The sequence below is a fragment of the Triticum urartu genome, chromosome 7 (assembly GCF_003073215.2).
Source record: "Triticum urartu cultivar G1812 chromosome 7, Tu2.1, whole genome shotgun sequence".
NCBI lineage: Eukaryota > Viridiplantae > Streptophyta > Magnoliopsida > Poales > Poaceae > Triticum > Triticum urartu.
Genome location: NC_053028.1, coordinates 677,559,727 through 677,587,608, shown reverse-complemented (window position 1 = coordinate 677,587,608; position 27,882 = coordinate 677,559,727). Strand labels below are relative to the sequence as shown.

Genomic DNA, 27,882 nt, shown 5'->3' with positions numbered 1-27,882 from the left:
GCTGCCATCATTAACATTGCTATTCGGCAGGGGGACCTGATTTTCATGCATGGGCATTTGATAGATCGGGCAACTACATTGTAAAGACGGCGTACCGGGCTCTTGTGACTCAGAAAGAGCGATTAGCTCTAGAGGAAGGGACGACTACCGGGACCTCAGAGGATGACAAGCAGATGTGGAAAGCCCTATGGAAACTAAATGTTATTCCAAAAGTGAGAGTTTTCTGGTGGAGAGTACTTCGAGGAATTCTCCCAGATGAGTACATGCTCAAGAACCGCCATATTGCAGATGTTAGCAACTGCAAAGTGTGCTTCGCCGGGGAGGAGGACTTGCACCATGCATTACTCTCCTGTCCGCATGCCCGACCTTTTTGGGAGGAGGCATGTGCATGGTTTGATCTCCGGCTACCAAATCTCTCGCCGGTGACATGGGCGCGTGATATCACATGTAGCCCACAATTCTCAACTGATGACCATGCCAATATTACAACTATCATGTGGTCTATATGGCATTCTAGGAATCGGATCAAGCATGGAGAGTTAGGTCGTGATCCTACAGAGACGATCCGATCCACGAAGGAGGCGATAGCTCTTCTACAGCTGCCCCGGAAGGTGGCTTCGATCCTGCCTGGTTATGGGTGGCGACCGCCTGAGGTGGGGTTTATAAAGGTTACCACAGATGGCGCACTTAACTTCACTGATGGACGGGGGGGGGGGGGGGGGGGGGGGGGGCGCTGGTGGTGTTGCTCGTTCGGCTAATGCGTTCCTAGGCGCATGGTGCAAACCGTTTGATGGGGTATATGATCCTCTTATCATTGAGGCTTTGTCACCGCGGGAAGGAGTTCGATTTGCTACTCTACGAGGCTTCCAACATGTGATCATGGAGGTGGATTGTCTGGAGTTGGTAATGCTCTGGGAAACTCGTCACAATTCTCATTCTATTGTGGCTCCAATCTTATTAGAAATAGGAGAGATTAGTACTCGTTTCATTTCTTTTGATGTTCTTAATGTAAGCAGGTCAGCAAACTTGCCAGCGCATCTCTGTGCAAAACATGCATGCCCATTGAATGTGACTGACAGTTGGCTCAACGAGACTCCTAGCTTCCTTGTGACCAGCTTTCTTGCTGATTGTCCAAGGAATGCTCTTGCTTAATATAGCTCTCTGATTTGCCCGCAAAAAAAAGGTTAACTTTTTTTTTAGGATTTGCAAGTAAGGTTAGCCGGCCTTCCATTTGCCGTCCCTTGAATCTTGGGGGCCTTGCCATTCGGGACTTCCGGGCTGGCCCTGCGTGTGCCCGATGGATTTAGCTTCAACGCACCGACCCAAACCGTCCCTGGAGTCACCTTCCCCTTCCACGTGACCCGAAGGTCCAGGCCATTGTCCGTGCGTCTACTTCCTGGCTTCTTGGTGATGGCTGATCCCGTCTCTTCTGTATGAACTGCTGGGTGTTTGGCCGCCGCATCGCTGAGCGTGCCCCTCTTATCTACATGATGGTCCCTTGTCGACGCCGCAGGATCCGCACTGTCCATGATGGGCCACATCTCCGAACTTGGTTCAAAGGCATCCACGGTGCCCTAGGCCCTGTCGCCATGGTTCAGTACATCGACCTATGACACTTGCTCCGACATACCATACTCCCTGCATGCTGGCAAGCTTGTCTATCATTGGACTAGTTCCGGAGTCTACATTGCTGCCTCCTGCTACCCCGCCATGTTCGTTGGTTCGCCGCCAGATCCACATTGGCAGCTCACTTGGAAAATATGGGCGCCTCTTCGTTTTAAGATCTTCATGTGGCTGGCCTCCCAAGAGTGATGCTAGAACATGGAAAGACTTGGGTGCCATGGTCTACCCCACGCGGATAGATGCCCCTCTGTGACCAAGAACCGAAGAGCATACATCACCTCTTGGTCAGCTGCTCCTCCCGCCAACTTTGGCACAAGGTGCTCGCATGGTGCCGTTCAACGGCTGCTCCACCCCACCCCAACTCACCCTTGCAGGAGCGGTGGCAAGATACCCTAGTCATGTCCCCATCCTCCTGCTGAAAAGGGCTCTCATCCCTCCTCCTTCTGACGGCTTGGCTTCTATAGAAGCATCGGAAGCGTCTTCGACCGACTAGAACCCTCCTTGACCAATCACGCCTACATCTCATGCATCAAGGACGAAGCTCGTCTTTGGGCGCGAGCGGGTGCTTTTGGCTTGGCCAACATAATTACCAAATAAACCATATGTGGTAGTTTGCAACCCTAAGGCCCTTCTCGCCCCTCTCTCCCGGCCTCATGTCGTGTGTTGGATCCAGAGTCCTTGTATTCTTATTCTACTCTTCTACCAATGAAAGATATGCAAGCTTTGCGTATTTTCCAAAAAAAACTCTCCTCCTTTCCACAACCCGCCTGGAAATTCCCCGTATCTTACTCCAAGTTCAGCGATTAGCCGGGCATCCTTGGCTTTTGCCTCAAACTGAGACCTGAATACATCGGCAACAATATTTTGTTTATTTTTTTGCGGGTGAAACAATCTTTTCTTTCGCTGAAGTAGAATGTTTTAGCAGAAACCAAGAAGTTACAATCACATCAAAGTGATAGCACCACGCCAGACATTCAACTTATTATTAGCGCAAAGTTAACACCTTGTTTTTTCAAAAGCGATAGTAGTTTCTTTCGTGCTGTAAATTTTGTGTCCCAGGTGTTCGTTCCGAAAAATTAGTTACATGGAGAATATTGCTGATTCATACTTGAAAAGCAATGTGACCAGCCTTGAATTTGCAAAACTGACACAATGTAATTAAGTTACAATTTTTTTATCAGGAGAAAAATGAACCATGTACCATCGTATTTATCTTTCTCCAGGAGAGCAAATCCTTAACAAATTTCTATCTGCCACCAAAACGTAAAACCCTGGACAAATCTGTGCTAATTAACTGACAAGAAACATGTTTGCACAAAGTTGATGTGATACCAAGAGCTATAAGAAAGCGCTACTTAGGAGTTGGGGCAAGATTGCATACTGAACAATAAAGATCAAACAATTAGCCTATGAAAGAAAGGTTTAGAATGTGCTAGCAGCAAAGATGAAATCAAATGTGCTACTACGACCATCCAAATGACATGGCATGTTCTACTAGCAGTATTAGTAAGTAATGAGGGGTAAAGAAAAGAGGCACGGCTTGTTTATGATAGAATGGATAGACATTGCAAGGGGAATGCAAAGCGGCATGAACATTCAGTTCAGCTATGGCTTGTGAAGAATGGAGGGTCCTTGTCTTCTTGTAGCATCTCATGAGACGGAATTGGAATTATGCTCTCTTTGAGGTAATAACCAGAAAGAATCATCCGATATTGTCTCTTTCCAATCTTTACCATTCCTAAGAATAAAGATGGCAATGGGTCGGGTTTGGATCTGGTTGAACAATATCAAATCCATATCCATATCCATGAAGACAGTTTTTGCCCGCCCATGAAAAAATCCACGGGTGAAAAAATGCGTCCATGTCCAAACCCGATGGATATCCATACTCACTGGATACCCATTGGGTCCTCTCGAGACATATAAATAAGACATAATACAATGTTAACATAAGCTCTTCCATTCTTCACCTTGTGGTAGGCTAGGCTTCACTTATGGTATACATTAACTTATGGTAAATCAAATTCACTGACATTCTAACTTCATTTAGTATTTTTCTAACAGATCAGAATGACGAGTCATTTAACAACGAGACAAAAATAAGGGAAGGGGCGTTGGAGTATTCTACGGAGGGGATTGAATGTCAACTAATAAAACTTATGACGGGGATTGTGTAATTTCTTTTGCATCTTTTAGATAACAATGTGTAAAATTATAGTGGGACATGTAATTGTGGGGTAGGGATAGTACATTTTTGCTCATTAAGTCATACTATCGGGTCGGATTTGGGTATACCCACGGGTATAAGATTATATCCATGCCGTACCGGCAAACAATCGGGTCGGGTTTGGGCGCCACCCATGGACACAAAAGTATATCCAACCCCTATCCATTCGGGTTGGATATCCATGTTCATGGGTAAAATTGCCATCCTTACCTAAGAACTTGCCATCGATATCGAAGCGTAACACGTGTTCATGATTAAACTGGATCAAAAGTTCATGCTCGTTGAGCACAGCCATGTCATTGAACCATATCACCACTGTATCAAGTGGTGACATCCTCTTCCTTTTGAGAGAAGTTAATTTCAACTTTTGTGATGCCTCCACTTTCGTTAGGTCAATCCGGTACTTAAAGGTCCAAATTTTGGCCTCATAATTCTGCATCACCCAGACATCCAAAGTGGTGTTGTTTTTGAACAAAAAGCCCGAGAAAGCAAGAACCCCCTTCATGTCGAACAACTGTCCAGCATGGTACGTACCCGGATGATTCGGTTGGGCTGGACTGCGCATCCATCAGAATGATTCAACTTCTGTGTCAAATATAATAATGTCTTCGCCATCTCCTATAACCTGCGTGGCATCATAAGTGTTAGAAGGGAGAGAGGGGTTTTGGTGGAATAGTTCGTTGTATTGCTTGAGCCTCGTGGGCATATATATAGGAGTAGACCAACTTGGAGTACAAGAGAAGGCAGGACCAAATCCTAGTCTATCATATACTTCCTAATAATCCTTATATACTCAACATCCCCCCGCAGTCACAACGGTAGATACGCAGACGGTGAGACTGGAGAAGAATCCGAAGGCAAGCCGACGGACACCCCCCCCACAGTTGTAACAGTTGATGCATCACGGAGTCGTGGCTGGAGTGGAAACCAACGAGGTTGCTCAAGTAGGCGGTAGCCCTTTGTGCCGTTTGCCGATGTAGTCGAGAGCGTGGGCGATGTAGCCGTGGTCAAGGTAGCCATGCGAAGAATGCCGTGGTCGATGTAGAGTCAGGGTAGTCGGTGTCGAGGAAGTCGCCATGGAGCCGAGGGCGCAAGGAGGCGCCGAGTTAGCATGGGCGCAGTGGTGTCGAAGTAGGAGTGCGCCAGGGAGAAGACCGTGTTGACGAGGCGTCGCGCCGGGGTTGCCAAACCTGGGGAGACGTCGTAGACGAAGGCACGCGTCGGTGTTGCCAGCACCGGGCATGCGTAGACGGTCGAAGATGAAGTTGACGAAGCGCCACACCAGGCTTGCCAGGCCCGGGAAAACGTCGTGGACGAAGGCATGCATCGGTGTTGCCAGCATCGGACATGCATAGACGAGGGACCTGCATGAGCTGTACGCCATGTTGAAGAAGTTGAAGGGGCCAGTAGAGAAGAACTCGACGACGATTGCGACATCCATCGGCACGGGGCCAATGCCACGAACGATGGTCGGAGTAGACGAAGTGGTCGGGGTAGATGACATCGACGCTGGCAATGGGCTGGTGCTGGACGAAGACGAAGGGGGTGGATGGGCGGCTGCGACGGCTATGGAGATAGAGGCGGCGCAGCAGCTAGGTTAGGAGTGCGGCAGCAGTGCTCGAAGTAGGCGAAGAACCCTGATAGCGTGACGAAGACCGGCGTGGAAGGTAGCGTTCCCACGCCAAGGGAGACGGCGCGACGCATACCATGGGAGGTCGACGCGCGGTGACGGCGGAGTGGACCGCAGGCCGCGGCGCTATGGCCCGAAGGGGCGACGCAGTGGCTGTGAGCAGGTTGGGGCGACGGCAGGAAGACCTCGGGGCGGCGGTGGGGACCGCGGGCCACGTCACTACGACCCAAAGGGGTGGTGCAGCAGCGGAGCGTGGGTCGGTGCAACCGCGGGGACGGCCTTGGGGCGGCGGCTAGGACCGCATATCGCGGCACTACGGCCCGTAGGGGCGACGCAGCAGCGACACACGAGTCGATGTAGCCGCAAGGAGAACCATGAGGCGGCGGCGCTGCGGCCCGATGGGGCGACACAGCGACATTCCGTTGCTCGATAGGCGGAGGGTTGCGCTGAACTCGGGGACAATATTCACGGGGCCTACGGAGGCGTGCGCAATCGACGGGCCAGGTCGGTCGCACGGTGTAGATGAGGCGGTCGCGGCGGCGGGCAGGTGATCAATCCAATCGCACGTGAGGTCAGGTTCGCTGCTCGGTGGAGGCGTGATGGCGGCAGAGTCCGAGATGAAGCCGGCGATGATGGACGGCATGGGACAACGTGCGAACGAGCGCGTCAGCACTGGCACTCAGGCCGCCAAAGCAACGCCGACACCCGGGTAGCGAGGCCCGAGTGACCAACGGAGCAGCGGCGCCCGAGTTGAGGCACCCGACGAGCATGATGCAGCCGTCCCGACGCAGCCAAGGACGAGGCCGACGAGGTAGACCGCCAGGCCGTTGTGCAGATGCGGCGGAGGCAGGTGACGTGGATCGATGGGCGGGCCGGCGCGAGAGCGACGACTATGATTGGCCGTCGCATGGTGCGAGGCCGCCGGGTCGGGGCGATGCAGGTTTCCCGGTCGAAGCAGGGCGGTGACGGCCGGCATAGGTCGACGGGAGGACCGACGCGCGAACGGCGGCTGGCCTTGACAGTCCGCGTTGGCGCACGTGGATGCCGGGTCAGAGGAGAGGCCGGTTGGTCGCGCCGGGGTTGGAGTAGAGGCGCACGGGGGTCGACGGACGGGCGATGCAAACCGATCAACATTAGGTAGGAAAACAAAAAAAACAACAACGATCAAAACGACCGGCAAGAGAGCGAAAAAATCTGGAGCAAGGGCTCGGGAAAAGGACTCTCTAGGGCAGACAGCCAACACGGGCGGCGGACGAACCCTAGGTATGGGCGGCGCAGCCCCCGGCGGCGGTCATGGAGGCCGACCGCCCCGGGACTGCTGATACCTCTCCAACGTATCTATAATTTTTGATTGTTCCATGCTATTATATTATCTGTTTTGGATGTTTAATGGGCTTTACTATGCATTTCATATTATTTTTGGGACTAACCTATTAACCGAAGGCCGAGTGCAAATTGCTGTTTTTTTGCCTATTTCAGTGTTTCGCAGAAAAGGAATATCAAACGGAATCCAAACGGAACAAAACCTCCGCGAGGATCTTTTTTGGAACATATGCAATCCAGGAGACTTGGAGTGGACCTCAAAAAAGCAGCGAGGAAGCCACGAGGCAGGAGGGCGTGCCTAGGGGGCCAGGCGTTCCCCCACCCTCGTGGGCTCCTCGCAGCTCCACTGACCTACTTCTTTCGCCTATATATACTCTTATACCCTGAGACCATCGGGGAGAGCCATGAAACACTTTTTCCACTGCCACAACCTTCTGTACCCGTGAGATCCCAACTTGGGGCCTTTTTCGGGGCTCCGCTGGAGGGGGATTCGATCACGGAGGGCTTCTCCATCAACACTATAGCCTCTCCAATGATGTGTGAGTAGTGTACCACAGACCTTCGGGTCCATAGTTATTAGCTAGATGGCTTGTTCTCTCTCTTTGGATCTCAATACAAAGTTCTCCTCGATCTTCTTGGAGATCTATTCGATGTAATTCTTTTTGCGGTGTGTTTGTCGAGATCCGATGAATTGTGGATTTATGATCAAGATTATCTATGAACAGTATTTGATTCTTCTCTGAATTCTTATATGCATGATTTGATATCTTTGCAAGTCTCTTCGAATTATCAATTTGGTTTGGCCTACTAGATTGATCTTTCTTGCAATGGGAGAAGTGCTTAGCTTTGGGTTCAATCTTGCGGTGTCCTTTCCCAGTGACAGCAGGGGCAGCAAGGCACGTATTGTATTGTTGCCATCGAGGATAAAAAGATGGGGTTTATATCATATTGCTTGAGTTTATCCCTCTACATCATGTCATCTTGCCTAATGCGTTACTCCGTTCTTATGAACATAATACTCCAGATGCATGCTGGATAGCGGTCGATGTGTGGAGTAATAGTAATAGATTCAGAATCATTTCGGTCTACTTGTCACGGACGTGATGCCTATATTTATGATCATTCCTAGATATTCTCATAACTATGCGCTTTTCTATCAATTGCTCGACAGTAATTTGTTCACCCACCGTAATATTTGCTCTCTTGAGAGAAGTCACTAGTGAAACCTATGGCCCCCAGGTCCATTTTACATCATATTAGTCTCCTGTCAATTTGCCAATTTCTGTCACCGTTTATTTTGCAATCTTTACTTTCCAATCTATACAAGAAAAATACCAAAAATATTTATCTTATTATCTTTATTAGATCTCACTTTTGCAAGTGACCGTGAAGGGATTGACAACCCCTTTATCGCGTTGGTTGCAAGATTCTTGATTGTTTGTGCAGGTACTAGGCGACTTGCGTGTAGTCACCTACTGGATTGATACCTTGGTTCTTAAAAACTGAGAGAAAAATACTTACACTACTTTGCTGCATCACCCTTTCCTCTTCAAGGGAAAACCAACACATGCTCAAGAGGTTGTAGCGGCGCACAGGTGCGGAGGCTAGGGTTTGGATCGTGATTAGGATGATACCATGTTAGAAGAGAGAGAAGGGTTTTAGTGAAATAGTTCGTTGTATTGCTTGAGCTTGGTGGGCATATATATAGAAGTATAGAGACTAACTTGGAGTATAAGACAAGGCAGGACTAAATCCTAATCTATTCTATACTTTCTAATAATCCTTATATACTCAACAATAAGGATAACGAGGACGCCAATAAAGATTGCCCCATCGGACAACTCTGTAAGCCGTCCGCTCCCTCCCGCTATGGTTCCGCCGCCGCCGGTGGCGCCCTAGCCCCCTCCCGCCGCCGCCGGCCGCCGGCTCGCGTGCCCCCGCCCCCCCCCCCCCCCCCTCCCCCCCCCCCCCTCCCCCCCCCCCCCCCCCTCCCCGGGAGGTGGCCGGGGGCGGCGCGCCCCTCCTCTTCCCTTGGCCGCCACCCTCATGAGCTCTCCCCCGCCGCCGCCAGTGGGTGCCCCGGCGCTGGCCCGGGTGCTGCCGGCGGCGGCGGGCCCTTCTGTACCCGTGCATTCGTCTCCCTCCCGGGGCTGGTGACGGCGGTGGTGATGCTCGGCTGGGCGGCGGCCCGGCGACCGGCAGCGGTCGCCGGCGGTAGGCGCGGTGGCGGTGCTGCCCTTTGCAGCAGGGCGGCGTGGTGGCGAGCGGTGGCCGGCGGCGTGTCCCCGACCCAGATCTGGGCCCTCCCGGCCCCATCTGGGTCCTAGCGGGCCGGTCCCTGGCGGGGCTTCGTCGTCGTCTGTGTGGTGAGGAGGAGGAGCGGCTTGGATGGGGGGCGGCGATGCCGATGGCGTGCCTGCTGCAGCGCGATGGCGGGAGCTTTCCGGGAATGGAGTTCCCAGCCGGGCCTGTGGGCACACGGGCCTGGTAGGCTCCCGCTAGTGTGTCCGGTCGGCTACCGTCATTGACGGTGGAGGTTGTGCCCTCCCGCGTGCCGACGGTGCTACGGCCCCTAGTCCCGGCTCCTATCCCTTGTTGTGCAGACCTCACCTCGTGGTGCCGTGGTGAGACGGCGTGGAGGCTTCTTGACCATGGTGGCACAAGATGGTGGTCGGTTTGGTGACAGGCTCTGGAGCACCCGAGGTGAAGGTTGGGATCGGAGGAAACCCCTGTCGGCCTGTCCGACACCGACGCGGCGACGCCAGTGGGTGCCGCCGGACCTTCCTGGAGGGCGTCGGGGGCGACCCTTCCTCTCACCTCGTCGTGTACCGGGGGAAACCCTTGGCAGCAGCGTCGTCTTCGTCGCGGTCCTTCTTGGAGGTGCTGATTGGTACCGGTGCTTCGGAGCCTTGGAGCTTGGTGGGAGATCTTCGGTGGGCGCAGTGCGTGAAACTTCTTCGTTTCCGTTGATCCGCCGTTGTCGGCATTCTTTTCTCTTATTGTTTCTCTTTCGTTTCTTTTGGATGTGAATGTGCTGCTTCCGCCCCAGCACCTATCCTTGGATGTATCGGTTGGTTGCTTTGGAATACAAAGCGGGGGAAATCCTTTTTCTTAATAAAGATTGCCCTGGTGCTGAAATGGCGGTGAACGGAGCAACATCTCCCGTAACTTCCATTCCATGGAAGCCGAGGAGACTGTTGGCATTCTGACACTATGTACCTCGGCTTATCAGATCCAACTGTGAGGACGTATAAACTGAATTCAAAAAGGTAGTTTGACACCCAAAGCATCCTGTATTCTTTAGTTGGATGGTGCATGTAGAAACCAAGCACGTAGTTGTAGATGAGTTGCCTAAATGGAGGCTGTGGTAGGAGAGCATGCTGGCGAATAACTGGGTTGAAGATGTAGAATTGACGTCTCAATCTTCCCAAGACGATGATGAAACCATCACAGGTGCCTTGAAGACAAATCACTTCACGGTGTTTGAAACCCGGTACGAAAGGCCAGAGCTGTTGATTCGTGGTTCTCGCACCGGCACCGGCGCACCGCGGACGATGACAAGGCTGGCTGGCCGACCGTCCCCGTCGATGATGGGGAGCGATGGCTGGCTGCGATGATGTTCGGACATAAATCCAGGCATGGAGGTGACACTACGCCACAATGTGCAGACGGCTCGGCAGCGGCCGACGTCCTTGGGCGACAATCAGATGAGTATCCTGTCGATGATGTTGGCGCAGCCCAAGGAGGAGGAAGCACACACATGTCTGGAGGTAGAAGAAGAGCATACAGAGAGGTTTGCGGCACCGCACACACTTATGCCTTTTTTTCTGTTTCTTCTCAACGGAAATGAACTGAGTACATGGGTTTAAGTACCAGACCCACACAACCACACGCACCCACTAACCCCACTACGTTGCATGCAGACGCGACGGCCAAGCCAGCTGCTTGATCTGATTATTCTTGCATGTACAGGCTTGAGCCAGATCCAAGTTTCAACAGACTTGAGCTTGCCCACAACGACACACTTGATGCAATCTCAACTGAATGCATCCGCTTCTAGCTCCACGCTGATCTGCCGCCGGACTCGGCCGCGCTCTGACTCCACGTAGCTGTACGCACATGTTGCTAACAACCATATCCCATGCAAACTACACAACATGCATGCTACTGATCAGCTGATGCTAACTCAACTAACTAACTAGGCAATATTAGCTTGCATGTGTACTCGTCTTCACACTTCTACAAGCACGCTCACTGTCGCAGCCTCAAGCCTTCAACTTAACTACATGCATGAACGAACTAATGCGATGAAATAAATATGATGGATACCTAGACAACAAGGTAAATTCTATCAATCACCCCCTTAACCTTGTTGTTTATTCGAGCACCTCCATGTCGATCTTCAAAGCAGCCCCAGCTCGTCGGCGGCAGTCGCGGCGGCGAGGTGGGCCTGCTCCTTCCTGGGCGCGGTGCAATCCCTTGAGGAAATGCCCGTAGTCTTGGCAGTTGTAGCAGCGGACTTTGCGGATGTCGAAGTTGCTCCTCCTCTTGCCAGCACCGCTGCGTTTCTTGGAGCAAGCAAACACTCCTCCCTGAGGAGTAGCTGAGTGCCGCCGTTGCTGCTGCCTGCCTCGTGTCGGTGTCAAAATCGGCCGATCTCGGGTAGGGGGTCCTAAACTGTGCGTCTGAAGATCAAAGGTAACAGGAGACAGGGGAGACACGATGTTTACCCAAGTTCAGGCCCTCTTGATGAAGATAAAACCCTTACGTCCTGCTTGACTATATTCAATGAGTATAGGGGTTACGAGAGTCGATCTACCTCGAGATCATAATGGCTAAACCCTAGATGTATAGCCTATGTGAATTGTCTTAGCCTCCACGGACTAAACCCTTCGGTTTATATAGACACCGGAGGGGTCTAGGGTTATACAGAGTCGGTTTACAGAGAAAGGAAACTATACATCCGAACGCTAGGCTTGCCATCCACGCAAAGGAGAGTCCCATCCGGACACGGGGAAATGTCTTCTGCCTTGTATCTTCATGGCCCATTAGTCTGGCCCATATCAAATTGTCCGGACACCCGAGGACCCCTTAGTCCAGGACTCCCTCGGTAGCCCCTGAACCAGTCTTCAATGACGACATGTACGACATTCAGATTGTCTTCGGCATTGCAAGGCGGGTTCCTCCTCCGTATACAAACAGTCTTCTGAACAAAAGAACTATATCTGACTCTGTATAATAGTTACAACCCTCAACCACAAGGGTACATTATTTAATAAGATGTAACATTTTCGACGAAACGTCATGTCAGGCCTGGTTTTATTTCGAACCGTTTCTCGGCCTCCCGCTTCGCGTTTTGAGGCGCAACCTCTATTGACATGTCTTGTCAAAGCAGAGATCGTGCCCCATTATTGCGGGATTTTCATCAATATAAGTTTGGGTAATCAACCGTGCTGCTCGCACGACCCCTTGGGAATAGGCGAGTTTTAAGGCTAGTGGGGGCGCTTGATATTCACTGCCTATATAAGCGTATAAAGATCCATCCTTTTACCCCACGCCTTCTTCCTTCCTCAGCCTTCCCGTTCTTGAGCTCTAGCACCCAAGTTTCAATCATTCCCACCGCCCAACTCTCCCAGCCATGTCTGGATCCGGTTCTCAAGGCAAGTGGGTGGCCTCCTCCGTCATAGAGAAGGACATCAAGGAGCTCCGGGAGGCGAAGTATTTGACTGCGGAAATCGCACACCGGCTCCCGGCCAAAGAGCAAATCATCCACACGCCAAAGCCCGACGAGAGGGTTGTATTCACCCCCCTTTCTCCATGGCCTAGGGTTTCCACTTCACCCCTTTGTCCGTGGACTCATGTTCTACTATGGGCTGGATTTCCATGATCTAGCTCCAAACTCCTTCCTTCACATCTTGGCGTTCATCGTGTGTGAGGCGCTCCTCCGCATTCCTCCCCACTTCGGCCTGTGGCTTAAGGTTTTCAATGTAAAGCCGAAGGTTGATGGGCAGCACACTGACTGCGGCGGTGCCATGGTGAGCAAACTCCTCAACACCACTTGGTCCAAGGGGGCCTTTGTGGAGACCATGAAGGTATGGCAGCAGGAGTGGTTCTATATCACCGAGTCTCGTGGTACCAAATGGGTTGCTGCCCCTGAATTCAGATCTGGGCCTCCCATGCGGCTCGCGACTTGGACCAACAAGGGTCTGGACTGGGGGTCGACCGACGAAGTGATGACGCTGCAAAAGCACATCAAGAGTATGATAAAGAAAAACACTAGTCCCACCGACGTGATTCAGGTGATGCTGTTCCACCAGATCCTCCCATGCCAATGCCGATCTCTCTGCACGTGGGAGTTTAATCCGGACGGCCCTCGGACCCTGCAACACTTCTTCGGTACAACACACAAAGAGATCTGGAAATTGCTTTTTAAAGCCGAAAAGTCATGGCCGGAGAAGACCAAAGATATTGGTCTTGACAGCGCACATCCGGCAACCGAGGTAAGCCTCCGACCATAATTTTGATCCATAAGTCAAAGGGTATATATTGAGACACCCATTCCTTATTCAGGGCTGGATAGCGAAGGCGGAGTGGATCAGGTGTCCGGCGCCGCTACTAGAAAACCCAGCTACTCCTCTGTTAGCAAGGATGCTGATCCCGGCGCCTTATCAGATGCCAGAGAAGAAGGCCAAGAAGAAAAGCAAGGAGCCCAAAGGTGGGCCCCACCGAAAAGCGTTCTGGGCACTATGTCCGGACACGCCGAAGCTCTCTCCTCCCATGAGGAAGACGAAGATGAAGAGGAAGAGGAAGAAGAGAGAGATCCCCCCCCCCAAGGGGAGGGAGAAGATGAGGGCGGCCTCTACGGACCTAGGAGCGGAGGCGTCCAAGAGGGAGAAAACATCCCTCTTGGACAATTCGGATTTGGATGCCGAAGCACTCCCCGAATGGCGTCCCAGAGCGAAGCCCCTGGCCGCCTCATAAGTACCCAAGGATATTAAGCGTATGTCTGGTTTCATAACCGCGATTCTAACATATTTGTTTTGTGTGCCTCAGTTCGGCCCGTGATCTTCCCCAATCATCATCTTCGGGGTATTCTCTAGAACCGGGGATGGTGGAGAGCGAGACGCCTCCGCGTGCCTCCCCGCCAACCATTATGGATGACATCGAAGTGTTGTCCCGAAAAGCCTCTCCAAACAATGGGAAGGAGCGGGAGGCCATCCAAACAGCGCCAGAGGAGAACACCTCGGCTGCCGAGATCATGGGGGAACCAACCCCTATGGGAACTGACGACGGGGGCCATGACCGATCTGGCCCCCAGCCGAACACCATACCGGAGACCAGTACACTCCGGAATCGAGCGGGCAACCCCCTTTGAAGGAGGGGGAGCGCCGACTCCACCGGCAACCTCCATTAATCCGGAGGCGCCGGACACTCTGACGGAAGCACTTCGATGCGCTTCCGTCGTGGAGGAGTGTAACAGCCTGGATTTTTGCCCTTTTCTTTTTTCCTTTGATTTTCTTGGATTTCCCGATTTGATTTGCTTTTTCGTGGCTACGTGGTTCTGAAACTAGGGAAGATCATGTCTTCCTAGGTTTTATAGTGGCTTGTCACCCTCATCATCATCCCAAGATCATGTCATTTTCATCCTTGACCTATCCCAATATTCTTTTGTTGGGAATATTCCTTTTCTGATAAAGGAACAAGCCTTAAACCCTAGGTTGTGAAGCAACCTACATTTATGTCGCTCCCAAAATTCCCAAATAATTCTCATAAATTGTTTGGGTCATATCTTCCTCAATTATGGCAAAATAGTTCATTGTCCATGTTTCCCATCATGCTCAATTAATTCCTTTTCTGTTTTGTCCTGAATGGCAGTTTGTGAAGCAAGTGCCATTTAGCTTTGCCCAATTCAAACCAAACTTCTTGGACATCTTTGCCTATCCAAATAATTACCTCATGCCAAAATTCAACTCAATGTTCCTAGTAAATATTCCTGAGCAAATTTTCAAAGTTCCTGTCTGAGGGAAGTGATTGTGAAGGAAGTATAAGCTAGACATATCCAAATGAGTTGAAAATTTTCAAGGTCCTTCATATGATCAAATCATGACTCTCCACCAAATTTGAGCTCATGTAACTTATATATGTGACTCCAGCTCCAAATCTTAGTTTCTAGTCAGATTTTCAGTTTGTGAAGCAACTATATTTTATACTGCTTAAATTGAGTTTAAACTTTTCCAGGACATGCTTCTACCTATATCAACTCCCTTCACCAAGTTTTAGATCAATTAGGTAACCCATTTTCCCTGTGCAATTTTTCCAAGTTTCTGTCCAGAACAAAGCTATATGAAGTAAGTGTTATTTTGGCTCATCCAAATGGCCTGAAACCTTATGAGCATCTTCATACCTTCAAATCATTAGGCCATGACCAATTTCAGCTCAACTTGCCTCTCCACGTGAGTGCATCATCCAAATCCCTAATTCTGGCCATTATAGTGGTTTCTATAGCAACCACTAGCTAGACTCCCCTTCTTGAGCTGAAACTTTGCCATCTTAATCACCGTAGTGTGTGATCATCACCAGACAAATTATTTACCATGTTACCAAGCTGGTTTCACCACAGCAAGTTACAAGAACCTTCCTGTTGATTTACTTTGGAGCAAAGTGCAAATCTCTTCTTTGCCCCTGGGCCGATTTATTTCCTCATTTTGACTGAGGACACGACGTTCTATCTACTGGAGTTGGTCGGCCCGACCAGAACGCGCCGTTTTCACCAGTGCCCGTGGTGATCATGCTGGCGTCACACACATTGCAAGCTCTGGCTCGATCCGGCCACTGTGCTCGTCTCCTCCCTCCTCGGCTCGACGTCCAACCATGTCCTAGAGCTTCCCCCATGATTGACTGCATCTCACTGCATCGCTGCCTCGTCGTTGATCGCCTTAAATGCGTCGCAAACGCCATGCCCAGCCTCTGCCCCGCCATTAAAGCTTGGTCGGGAGCTCGTCCATGTGCTCTAGAGCCCTCCCCGCGGCTATATAAGTGTGCCCCAAGCCCTCCCGCAGCTCATCCACTCCCCATTTGCCTCTTTTACCCACCGGAGCAGCTCTCCCTCGCCGTATCTTCCTCGGATCACTACAAAAAAATACACTTCCGTGATGATATGTGTTTGTCACAGTAGGTCGCGTTTTTTGTCATGCATGTACATCCATGACGATTTTATGATAGAATCAAGATAGTTATACCTATGCTGTCATAGAAGTGTTCCATGACATTACCAAAATCATCATCATGGAAGTGTCCACTTCCATGACAATAAATCACGCGTCACAAAAGTGCTTTCGTCAAGGGTGAGCGACACGTGGCATCCACCGTAACGGAACGCCATTAAACTATCGGGTCGGGTTTTGGATTCGATAACCCGTTAACAGCCCCGACCAATGGGGATTTTCCACATGTAAAATCATCATTGGCTGGAGGAAACACGTGTCGGCTCATCGTTGGGACAGAAGCCCATGATATGTCGACACGTGGCACGGCCCAACAGAGGCCCATTCCTGTGAAAAGGCTGGCCCGTTTGACTTGGTCAAAAGGTGGCGGGCCGGCCCATGGAAAGCCTGTTAACAGCCTGTTCGCATATAGCCCATTTATAGCCCGCTAACCCAAGGCCCGTTACGCCCTATCCGAATTAGGCCCAGTAGCGTCATCTGGGCCATCCAATATGATTCCAGCTCGTTTTCTTTTCTGGCGCATGTATGGCCCATGACGTCTTTCGGCCCATATGAGGCCCTATGTAACTCTTGGCCTATTAACGACCCGTGGTGAAACTGGCGTGTAATGAACAATGTATCACTTTACACCCATTAATGACCCGTGGTGAAACTGACCCGTAATGAACAGTGTATCACTTTATACCCATTAATGGCTTGTTATTCCGTTGGGCCGTTTCCAGCCCATGTTATCTTTCGGCCTTCTCAGAGCCCATTTATTCTTGGGCTCATTTCCAGCATTCGTTTACTTACGGCCCATTACTGTCATTTTCTGCTTGTGGGCCAAATTCAGCCCGTGGTTACAGTCGGCCTGTTTGTGGTGCGTTAATACGTTGGGCCGTTTTCATAGCGTCATCAAATACGGCCTATTAACGATGGCCCGTTATGGTCGGCCCATGAAAGGACGATTCCAACTCTAGCCCGTTTACGGCCATAATGCGGTCTGCTTGGCCCATGTTTGGCCAATCGATCATACGACCCGTATAAGGCCCATTGATGATACGGCCCACAGAAGGCCCATTGTTTCTACGGCCCGTAGAAGGCCCATTGTTTCTATGGCCCATAGAAGGCCCACTGTTTCTACGGCCAGTAGGAGGCCCATTGTCACTACACTAAATATTAGCCCATGGTTATTGTGGCCTAGTTTTAGAAAATAGGTTATTGCAGCCACTAGCTAACCGTGGAAAAAGAACTGCAATGACTACAAGCAAACAAATAAACAAGACAACAAGGAAATAAATAAGCAAGCAACTAACGCTAGGCTATCACGACTATTACACATATTACATCCACTGGGCATCAAAGTTCGCTACCAGTGCAAATATAGGGAACAAAGCAGCATATCATATACACTGGTTGTCAAAGTTGGCGACCAACGCAAATAAACGCTGCAGCAAAACAAATCCAGAATTGAAACCACTTCAGAAGATCTCAAGAAACAATCTCCTGGGTACAATGCTGGCAAGATGCTTAGCAAGCTTATTAACTTTCTCTTGTTTGGCGCTTAAATCCTCCAGCTCTTACTGTTGCACCACAAAATATGCATCTGAATTCTGCAGGGACTTCCTCAGTCCTTCAGCTTCCTGTCGCAGCACATCTGATCGATGTCTTTCAACTTGAAGTTGAGACTCAAGAAGAGGAACTGATTCATGCAGCGAGTTCGAAGAGCTTGTGCCAGCAGTAGTGGCCAGTAACTCGAACACTACATCAAGACAAGACTTTTGGGTTCCCTCACTGTCGTCAAGATAGTTTTTATCAGCTTTCTTGGAGACCAACAGGGATGTCTCACTATCTTGAACCTTATCTGCATTACTTCCTTTACCATTGGATAACGTGGTACTGTTCTCCAATATTTTGTCCGCATTCTAAAAGAGAAACAAGCAGGCACATCACATGTTTACCATGTTGTATATGAAACTCATTTTGGTAAATGAGTTCAGTAGTAAAGTGGACAGGATAACAGCATGAAACAAACATGTATCCATGTACCATGGTCACTTTATGTTCTATATCATTCTAGTTTTTGTTGCCAAATCAAGATAGAGACACAGTTCAGAATATTTGTTCAAGACAAAATAGAATAGACAGAATATAAGTGTGGGTAACTATAGAGCAATAACAACACTTGTAATGTGCATGACATGAGAACATAACTGTTTATTCAATTGAAACTGAATTCAACATAGAGCAGGTTACAACAGCAAACCAGTTAAAGAAACAGGTTTAAAACATACCTGTTGGGCCATTGGAGTTTCAATTCCATCCTTCAAATTTGAAAATAGTTGGTATGAGTAAATACAGTAATGCAAGAGCAAAGGAGTATGAACCATAGCTACAGAACCTGACCTGAGTACAAAACTTCTTCTCCTTTAAGCGTTGAGTTGGGATTCGTAGTGGTGGTCCTCGTGCTTTGGGCACTGCAGTTCCCTTACTAACTGCTCGTGTTTGGGTGCTCCGTGGTGGAGACGGTGGTGTGTCAACTGAAATTGGGTTACTATCTCACTACAGGAATCAAGTAATATGCCGTCTATAGATCACAGACGGCAAAGACCTAAATCTAGACGACAAAGATTTTGCCGTCAGAAAGTAGACGGCAAACTCAGACGACAAAGATAAGTCGGCAAAGAGAACTTTGCCGTCAGCATTTTATAGGACAGACGGCAAAATATTTACCGTCAGCTAAACTGACACTTTGCCGTCTATGTTTTATCGGCCAGACGACATAGTTTACATTGTTGCCGTGAGCCGAATTTGCGTTTTTGCCGTCAGCCCAACCAAGTTACAGACGGCAAATCTGTTTTTTTTTATTTTTTTAAAAAAACTTGTTCCTGCCCGAGGCTGCTGTCCTGCCCGTCCTCGCCCGTCCTTTCCAGGCCACGCGCGCGCCTGCCACCCTGCCATGCCGCGCCTGCTGCCGTGCCAGGCCGAGCCCGCCGCCCTGCTAGCGTTCGGGCCGCACCGCCGCTGATTGTGCCCACGCCCGCCCTACTCCGCCCCCCCGCCGCCGGCTGCGCCCACACCCGCCGCCATGGCCCTTCCCTCGTGGTCGTCGGTGAGGTCGTCCGCGTGCCATCATCGTCGAGGTCGCTCCCGTGGTCGCCCATGATGTCGTCCGCGCGGCGTCATCGTCGAGGTCGCCCCCATGGTCGACGTTGAGGTCGTCGGAAGAGAGAGGGAGCCGCCTGCAGGACCTCGATGGTGCGGTTGGTGGTGCGACACGCGCGGACGCGGGCGGTGCTAGGTGGCGCACCAACGCGCCGACGCGGGCACAGGCAGTGGCCGCCGGTGGCGCGGGCGGAGGCGGGCAAATGGCGGCGCTCGGCGGCGTGTGGTGGCGGGCCACACTCGGCGGCGCGTGGAGGCGGGCGGCGCTCGACGGCGTGCAGTGGCGGGCCACGCTCTTCGGCGCGTGGAGGCGGGTGGCGCTCGGCGGCGGTTGCGCGTGGTGGCGGGCACAGGCAGCGGGCGAGAGATGAGGCGAGCGATGGCTGCCATCGGGCGAGAGAGAGAGAGAGAAAGATGCGGGCAGAGAAGGGAGAGACAAACGAGAGGAGAGAATAATGCAGGCCAGCGGGGTGGTGGTGGGCCAGTCAGCAGCGCATTGGGGCGTGCGTGGGTGGGGGCGTGCGTGGGTGGGTTGGGGCACGCACGGTGAGAGAGAGAGGCAGGTGCAGGTGGCCCAGATCGTGCCATGTCATCGATCCAAGAGATCGATCCGTGTGCTGTGTTTCTTCTTTGCCGTCTATCTTTTTATTTACAGACGGCAAAGTGCTCACTTTGCCGTCTGTAAATAGAAACACAGACGGCAAAGACCTTTGCCGTATGTTTTTTTATTTATAGATGGCAAAGTGGACTTTGCCGTCTGTTTTTTTATTTACAGACGGAAAAGTGAGCACTTTGCCCTCTGTCATTTTCTTTGCTGTCAGTCTTTTTAATTACAAACGGCAAAGTATGTTTTGCCATCAGCCGTTCTTTGCCATCAGCAACTGTCGGCAAAATTGGTCTTTGCTGTCTGTCCCGATGAAAAGCTTACGGCAAAGAACAGTACTGACGGCAAATCTCTTGTTTCCTGTAGTGTCTGCCGGGGTTGGGGTTAGAAGGGGTGTAGCTGGTTCTCTGTCCAACTGGGTAGGGGTACAATCTACGAGAGTCTGGGTTATGTGTGGTGGATCCGGTCCTTGGGCACGTACAACCGTGGTTCTATCTGCATCAACTGGTAGCACTATCTTTTCTGAAGACCGTGTTGTTACTCCCTTAGATACTGCCATCATGCTCTCCAATTCAAATGGCTGATAAACAAGAAAAGTAATTGAAAGTATAGACATTGTATGATAGACAGGTGCAATGGATAGTGGGGAATAAAAGAGGGCATGAAATAATTCATATTTATGTTGTCTAACCAAACATGATAGCATGACACAATTTCAAATATATGATGGCTTACTAAACAGGATAGCATGACACAATTTCACATTATGATGGCTAACTAAAAAAGATGGAAAGACATAGTTCAAAATATGAGACTATGTAAACAGGATGACATGACATAACTATATAATGTGTTTATTAAATAGGTTGGTATGCCATAATTCACATACATTCACGGATAGAATGCCATAATTCAAAATATGATGACTATAAACACTAAACATGATGAGATGATATAACTATATGATGTCTTTATTAAATGGGTTGCCATGCCATAATTCAGATAGATGATGTGTATGTACTATGTAAATATGATGGCATGATATAATTCAAATATATGATTTATATAGTAAGCAAGTAAGCAGATGGCAATCCATATATGATGTAAAAACTAAGCAATGCAAGACAACATGCATGACATGGGTAATATAACCCTGCCAAGTTTGAGCATAGACCTCAGGGGGGAAATAGGACTGGTCATCAGTCTCTGAATCTTCCTCTGAGGAGCTCTCTGTAACCAGCAAGATGTCTGCTTCAGCAGGTAGCATTGTCTGCTCTGAATACCTTGTTTTCACTCCAGATACTTCCATCACCGCTTCAAATGGTTGATGCACAGGAAGAGTAGTTGAATATACAAAAACATTGTTGACAAATGGAACACGTAATATGAAAAAAATGATAGCATGATATAATTCACATACATGATGATTGGCTAAACAACATGGCATTGCATAATTCACATATATAATGCCTTTACAACAAGATAGCATTGTATAATTCACATTGTCGGTGTCAAAACCGGCGGATCTCGGGTAGGGGGTCCCGTACTGTGCGTCTAAGGCGGATGGTAACAGGAGGCAGGGAACACGATGTTTTACCCAGGTTGGGGCCCTCTTGATGGAGGTAAAATCCTATGTCCTACTTGATTTATTCTTGATGATATGAGTATTACAAGAGTTGATATACCACGAGATCGGAGAGGCTAAACCCTAGAAGCTAGCCTATGGTATGATTGTATGTTTTCCTACGGACTAAAACCCTCCGGTTTATATAGACACCGGAGGGGGCTAGGGTTACACAAGGTCGGTTACAAAGGAGGAGATATACATATCCGTATTGCCTAGCTTGCCTTCCACGCCAAGTAGAGTCCTATCCGGACATGAGACGAAGTCTTCAATCTTGTATCTTCATAGTCCAACAGTCCAGCCAAAGGATATAATCCGGCCGTCCGGATACCCCCTAATCCAGGACTCCCTCAGTAGCCCCCGAACCAGGCTTCAATGACGATGAGTCCGGCGCTAGTGTTGTCTTCGGCATTGCAAGGCGGGTTCTTCTCCATATTTCGAATGTTTACAAAGCAGTATCCGGTCCCATAAATGTTTGGACCTCTTGGCTTCTGTGCCCAATAAGGGCTATCTCCCACGCGTTGAATGAATACAAGGCGCCAGGGCGTTTTTACATTCGCCCCCCTAGCCAGACAAACAAATTGTCTATTAAAAGGACGGGGATCCTCAGATCCGATCCATACAATTCTCCCCTAGCGAGAATCCATCAGAGCGCGCTTCGGAAAGATCCATTCCAGCATGGCCGACCTCCATAGCTTCTCCTCCCGCCCCCGTAGCCCTAAGCCCGGTGATTGGGAGAGGTGTTCAGTCCCACACAGTCGATTAGTCGAACTTCAGACTAAGGAATTTCTCCTCCGGCGTATATGGTGCCCGTCCGAGCCGGGCTCGCCACCTATAATGGCGGGGAGCAAGCGGAGAACTTCCCCAGCCCCTCTACAGGGGAGCGGGTATGCCTTGCCCCCTATCTATTGAGGGGACTAGGATTTCCGATTTATCCGTTCCTCCGCGGGCTCCTGGAGTTTTACGGCCTCCAATTACACAATTTCACCCCTGCCTCCATTCTACATATCGCCGACTATGTTGCTCTCTGCGAGTTGTTCCTGGGCTGCGAGGCTCACTTCGAGCTGTGGAAAAGGCTATTTTGCCTCGTCCCTCGCACACAGAGGGGGTCACTTTATCAAGTGGGCGGAGCCGAAATATGGCGCATTGCCGAAACCGGATACCTATCCGGTACTCCGAAGAAGACGTCCGAAGACTGGCCTTCGGAATGGTTTTATATGGAGGATGTCCCCCTTCCGAACCCTGTTTGGTGGGGCCTTCCTGAGTTCAGCAATGCTCCTTTGAAGAAACACCAAAGTTGGCGCCCACGGAGCCCCTAGGAGGAAGACAACGGGGAATTCCTTTACCCGATGAACCAGTTTAAAGCGCTAGCCCAATCAGGATTGACAGTAATCGAGGTTATGTCAATATGCATAATGCGGGGAGTGCAACCGCTTCAATATCGAGGGCACCCCTTGTGGTGTTTTAACGGGGAAGATGACGCCACCCGTTGTGGGAGTAAGGGTTCGAACAATGCTGCCGCTTTAGCAAAAATTCTGTCCGAACTGTTCAAGGGAGAGGAAGAGGAGTTCCTCCGCATCAAGCCGCCGGATGGATTCTCTATGTACAACCCTCCAAGCTGGGTGAGTTATGTCTCCTTACTCCCATTCTTCCCGCATTCTTCATCGTAGGCACTCACCTTGCCATTTTCGCGGCAGGAACTGCAAAAAGCCATAAGGGAGGTCAGCAGCCCATCTCCACAACCAGAGGACCCTGACCGGGCTCTCGATCCCGGACTCGAAGAAGATTCGGTCATATTCGTGGAGCTGATAGACCGGCAGTTCTATCAACTAAGGTGTGATGACGCCATGGTGGCCATTACGGCCGATTATCCCGGACTGCTTCCTGCATCGCACGTAAGAAAAACCAAAAATCCCAACTCCAAAAACTAGGATCCCCTTTTAGACACTTCACCTACCATATACATATGGCGTTTTTACAGGGAAGGCATTCGGGACGCCCTGCCGAACCCGCAACAACTCGCCAACAAGAGGCACCGAGGCTGGGCAGGCCAAAAAGGAAGGCGGTCAGGACGGAGATGCCGGCGCAAAGGTATAACAAAAACCCCGCTCCATGGTAGTCGTCTTTCTCGAAATGTAATGACGCCCGTGTTTCTTTAACAGAAAAAATGCTCGCCGGAATATGTCCGGCGATGTTACTAATCACGCTTCCACCAGTCGGGCGCCAGGACCGGACATAGAGGCGGAAGCCGATATGGGGCGGGCGCAGGATAATCCTCCTACAGAGGATGCAGATAGATTATCCTCCACAAATTCAGAAGTGGAAAGCGCCATGAATCATAGGCGCCGCCGGGCCGTACCCCGCGACGCTTGTTTCTCACCAGAGGCATTTGATGCCTTGAATTCTGGAGAGGCGTACCTCCGTGCTGCTCAAGATGGTCTAGCCAGAGCCACAGATCAGTATGTAAAGGATGTACGGGTAAGTAAATCTGACGATTTATATGTATTAGTATCCCCTGAGACTTGAAACAGTTAGCAGAACTGATTTAAGGATCATCTTTATTGTGCAGGTTCTTACAGAGAAGAATACTAAGTTGTCACGGGAGCTGGAGGAATGCAAGACCCAACTGCGGGCCGCTGTTGCCGCATTGAAGGAGCCGAAAAAGTCTCCTGCTGGTAACATTTATTTTAAAGAATGATGGTCACCATATAGTGTGCGGCGTGGCTGCAGATCTAACAATAGATGTTGCAGATGAATCCGGAGAAAATCCGAAGGACCAGCATGCCGTGCGACAGCTAGAGGCTGGAAAACGCGTGCTGACTGAGGTTAGGCGGGAGAAAAACAATCTCTAAGACACCAATATCAAGCTGAGCGTGGAACTAAAAGACGTCCGAGCCCAGCTTGCAGACTCCGAGAAGGAGAATAAGCGGCTTCACGCGGCATTTTCAGTAAGTGCTTGAAGGAATCCTTTTGAAGGAGTTCGGCGAAGAAGCTGACTAACAGCATTATGTCTGTAGGTATACTGACGGGTCATCCTGCGGAGGAAATGCCCGGGTCTGCGGGTGATCTTCTATCCGAGCTCTCACATCTGCACGAACAAGTTCGGTAGGTGATGCAAGGTGTTGCCCAGGCCTTGTGGCCATCCGTCTCCCTGCCAGAAGGCGTTGCAGAGCTTACGAAGAATCTCAAGGGAGCACGGCGGCGATTCCTATTATGGAAGATATCGGCCTGCCGTCAAGGTGCCAGAGAAGCCTGGGCCATGGTGAAGACGCGGTATACCAAGGCTGACCAAAATCACATGGCCGAGGTCGGACCTGTGGGGCCCGACGGAAAAGAGATCCCTGTTAGCTTAGTTTATGGGCAAGTAGAATTAGCCGCAAAGTATTCCCAACAAGATTGTAGGCTAGAACGCCTGTTGGATGGTATAGAAGAGGAATTTAGTCAGTCTGCATGACTTGTAATTAAAGTGACATGTATAATGCCTTTAGCCGGATTGTAGATCATTTGTCTTGGCGGACCTTTTTGCTTCAACCTCGGGACCCGATAGTCTGGAGTGTATCCGAATACCCGCTTAGTTATATAAGAACCGGGGTATGCGTGGATACCAGGCGTAGGGGTCATTAGTGCTTGAACGGACAAGTGCCCAACTAGTTATGTTATATTACATGGGTAGTAAGAAACATCTTCCAGGGAGAATAGTTCCATTAAGGGTTCCTTTCCCTGGGTATGCATGCCCTAAGGTGCATGTCCGGACTACGATAAGAAACACAGGAAAAAACATCTGGGGGCTGGTATGAAAAAAAATCATCTTTTGTTCACCGACCGAATATTCCCTTAAGAACGCTAGCTTTCGGCTTCACCCAGTCGGAGGTACACATCTGGCTGACCCGGCAGTAACAGTCACAGAGGTGCTCCCCTTATGCCCGAGCCGAATTAACGGGAACGTAGGGCATAAATACAAGAGCCAGGCAACCCAGCTTGGCCAAAACTTAAGTCATATCGATGCATATAATGGCGAAAAAAGGTACATGCGGAAGTATAACACATGTGCGGGGCATGAAGCCCGGATAAATAATTAAGCTTCTGTGAAAGAAGCCCCCAGGTATGATGAGCGCGGCTAGCGCATCTATAATGTGCAAGCGAGTCACAAGTTGGCCCTTGAAGGCCTAGAGAAAGAATAAAAGAAAGAAAGAAAAACAAGATAGATAATGTATATGCAAAAAATGGACAGAGGAAGGGGACGAACATAGAGTCCGGCGCTAGGCGTAGAATCTTCGGAGCCTGGCCGCGTTCCATGGGTTCGGCTCGAGTCGATTAGTCAATGCATCCCGTAGTCGGTACGCTCCACCGGTCAGAACTTGGTCAATAATGAAGGGACCTTCCCATTTGGGCTCGAGCTTGTTCTTTTTCTTATCCGGCAGGCGTAGAACTAGTTCGCCAATGTTATAAGTTTTGGCCCGTACTTCTCTGCTTTGGTATCTACGAGCCTGTTGCTGATAAAATGCAGAACGGGCTTTTGCTATGTCGCGCTCCTCCTCCAGGGTGTCCAGACTGTCCTGCCGATTGAGCTCGGCTTCTCTTTCTTCGTACATGCGCACTCGAAGTGAGTCATGAATTATGTCACAGGGCAAGACTGCCTCTGCGCCGTACACCATAAAGAAGGGTGTATATCCGGTACTACGATTCGACGTGGTCCGCAGCCCCCAGAGTACGGAGTCGAGCTCCTCTACCCAGTGCGTGTTAGACTCCGTTAAGGAATGCACTAATCTGGGTTTAATGCCGCTCATTATAAGACCGTTTGCTCGCTCAACTTGGCCGTTGGTTTGTGGGTGATAGATTGAAGCATAATCGAGCTTGATGCCCATTTTGCTGCACCGGAGTTTTACCTCATCGGTCGTGAAGTTCGTGCCGTTGTCAGTGATGATGCTGTGGGGGATGCCATAACGGTGTACGACCCCAGATATGAAGTCTATCACCGGTCCGGATTCAGCTGTTTTAACAGGTTTGGCCTCTATCCATTTGGTGAATTTATCCACCATGACTAGTAAGTATTTTTTCTTGTGGGTTCCCCCTTTAAGGGGTCCAACCATGTCAAGCCCCCAGTCCGCGAAGGGCCACGTAATGGGGATTGTTTGGAGGGTGGTGGGTGGCATGTAGCTTTGATTTGCAAAGAGCTGGCAACCGGCGCAACGTTGGACCAAGTCCTGTGCATCTACCCGGGCCGTTGGCCAATAGAATCCTGTACGGAAGGCCTTGCTTACAAGAGCCCGGGCTGCGGCGTGGTGACCGCCGAGTCCGGCGTGAATTTCTGCCAAAAGGTTCCGCCCTTCCTCTTCGGAGATGCATCTTTGAAGGACTCCGGTAGTGCTTTTTTTGTATAATTCTCCCTCATGGACCCTGTAGGCCTTGGATCGCCGCACTATGCAGCGTGCCTCATTTTGGTCCTCCGGAAGTTCCTGTCTAGTTAGGTAGGCCAGGAATGGTTCTATCCACGGGGCAATGATGGCCATTATTACGTGGGCTGAAGGTGTTATTTCGGTGGCGGAGCCTCCGATTGTGTCAGAGTGTTTGGTATCGGGTATTTTGGCCGGGTCCGGACTATTGTTACCGGTGTCCCCTTCCCATACTACGGATGGCTTGAACAGGCTCTACAAAAATATGTTGGGGGGGACCGCATCGCGTTTTGTGCCCATGCGGGCATGGATATCCGCCGCCTGATTGTTTTCCCGAGCCACATGGTGAAATTCGAGCCCCTCGAACCGAGCTGATATTTTTAGGACGGCGTTTCGATAGGCCGCCATCTTCGGATCCTTGGCATCAAAGTCTCCATTTATTTGGGATATTGCGAGGTTCGAATCCCCACGCACCTCCAGGCGCTGAATGCCCATGGAAACTACCATCCGAAGACCATGTAACAGGGCTTCGTATTCGGCTGCATTGTTGGAGTCTGTATACAGTATCTGCAGTACGTATTGAACTGTATCTCCGGTTGGGGATGTCAGGACGACGCCAGCCCCCAGTCCAACCAGCATTTTGGAGCCGTCGAAGTGCATATTCCAATTGGAGTATGCGCCGTACTCTTTAGGGAGTTCGGCTTCCGTCCATTCGGCGACAAAGTCGGCCAATACTTGCGATTTAATGGCTCGTCGGGGTTTGTATGTTATGTCGAACGGGAGGAGCTCAATGGCCCATTTGGCAATCCGGCCCGTGGCATCGCGGTTGTTAATAATATCATTGAGTGGCACCTCCGAGGCTACTGTAATCGAACACTCTTGAAGTCGCAGTTTCCGGGATGCCATGAATACCGCACAGGCTATCTTTTGATAATGTGGGTACCGTGATTTGCATGGAGTGAGGACGGTGGATACATAATATATCGGCTTTTGAAGAGGGAATTTATGTCCGTCCGCTTCCCGTTCGACGACGAGCACTGCGCTTACAACTTGATGGGTTGCCGCAATGTATAATAGCATTGGTTCGCCG

General features: G+C 50.4%; 1 pseudogene; it reads right to left on the bottom strand.

Annotated features, from left to right (window-relative positions):
- Positions 1-3,224: 3,224 nt before the first annotated feature.
- On the bottom strand, positions 3,225-10,939 carry LOC125519381 (annotated as a pseudogene).
- Between the last annotated feature and the right edge of the window lie 16,943 nt (positions 10,940-27,882).